This window comes from Lathyrus oleraceus, chromosome 7, assembly GCF_024323335.1.
Source record: "Lathyrus oleraceus cultivar Zhongwan6 chromosome 7, CAAS_Psat_ZW6_1.0, whole genome shotgun sequence".
Classification (NCBI taxonomy): Eukaryota; Viridiplantae; Streptophyta; class Magnoliopsida; order Fabales; family Fabaceae; genus Lathyrus; species Lathyrus oleraceus.
Window position 1 is genome coordinate 451,894,413 of NC_066585.1, and position 1,404 is coordinate 451,895,816.

A 1,404-nucleotide genomic window follows, 5' to 3' on the forward strand; every position below is an offset into this window, starting at 1 on the left:
TTTTTCCATAGAATTAGGAGAGTTATGGCCAAAGATCAAAATCATAGACCTCTTAAGGATTTTGCCCAACCAGCCAATGAAGAACCTAGTTCTAGTATAGTAAACCCAACCATCCTAGCTAATAATTTCGAACTTAAACCCTCCCTATTGCAACTAGTGCAACAAAGACAATTCATAGGTCTCGCTACTGAGAACCCGAACCAACATTTAAAAATCTTTCTCCAGTTAGCAGACACTTTTAAAACCAATGGAGCTTCTCCTGAGGCAATCCGTTTAAGATTATTCCTTTCTCCCTCAGAGATAAAGCCCTATCATGGTTAGATTCCCTTCCACCCAATTCCATTACAACTTGGGACAACCTTAGAAAAGTATTCCTTGCTAGATACTTTCCCCCAAGTAAGACCGCCGTTCTTCGAAACCACATAACCAGATTTACCCAGAACCAAGGAGAATCGTTGTTCGAAGCTTGGGAGAGATATAAAGAGCTGTTAAGAGCATGCCCACATCATGGTTTAGAAAACTGGTTAATCATTCAGACCTTCTATAATGGACTTCACTATAACACTTAGATGACCATCGACGCTGCCGTAGGCGGTGCGCTGATGAACAAACCTTATCCTGAAGCTAGTGCCCTCATCGAAGATATGGCTCAAAACCATAAATCATGGGGAGTTGAACGAGCGACAGTTGAGAAGAAGGAAGCACAAGGAGGGGTACATGAGTTAAGCTCTATAGACATGATGCAAGCTAAAATGGATGCATTAGCCCTCAAGGTCGAGCATATGTGTATAAACCCGAATACTGCAGCTGCAATTTCGTCAGACTGTGAGATATGTGGAACCAAAGGACACCAATCTGCAAAATGCAGTCTATTAAACGAAACCAACTCTGAGCAAGTGAACTACATCCAAGGGAACCCATATTTGAATACCTATAACCCTGGATAGAGGAATCACCCGAACTTCTCCTATAAGAACAATAACCCTATCCAAAATACTACACCTCCGAGACAACCAGGTTACCAAGCCCCAAGATCAAATCAACCTATGCAACCTGTGCCACCAAAGCCGAGCCTTGAAAAAATTATGGAAAATTTTATCACTGCTCAAACCCAACAAAACAAAGAGTTCATGAACCAAAACATTCACCTTAATGAACTGATTACCCAGTTAGGAACCAAGGTTGACCAAATAGTTACTCATACTAAGATGCTTGAAACCCAAATCTCTCAGGTAGATTTAAACCAAGCCCCCCAGACCACACCTGGAGGACAGTTCCCTGGACAACCTCAACAGAATCCGAGAGGACAAGCCAATGCCATTACCCTACGAAGTGGAACCGCTTATGATGAGCCATTTGATTCAAGATTTAGTGAACCCAAAACTTCTAAGGAATATACCTAAC

At 42.0% G+C, this 1,404-nt stretch overlaps 1 non-coding gene across 1 annotated transcript; it reads right to left on the reverse strand.

The window, feature by feature from the left end:
• Positions 1–407: 407 nt before the first annotated feature.
• On the reverse strand, positions 408–514 carry LOC127108885 (small nucleolar RNA R71). Its single transcript, XR_007796387.1, has one exon. It is a non-coding gene; the product is annotated as a small nucleolar RNA R71 (small nucleolar RNA).
• Positions 515–1,404: the final 890 nt, after the last annotated feature.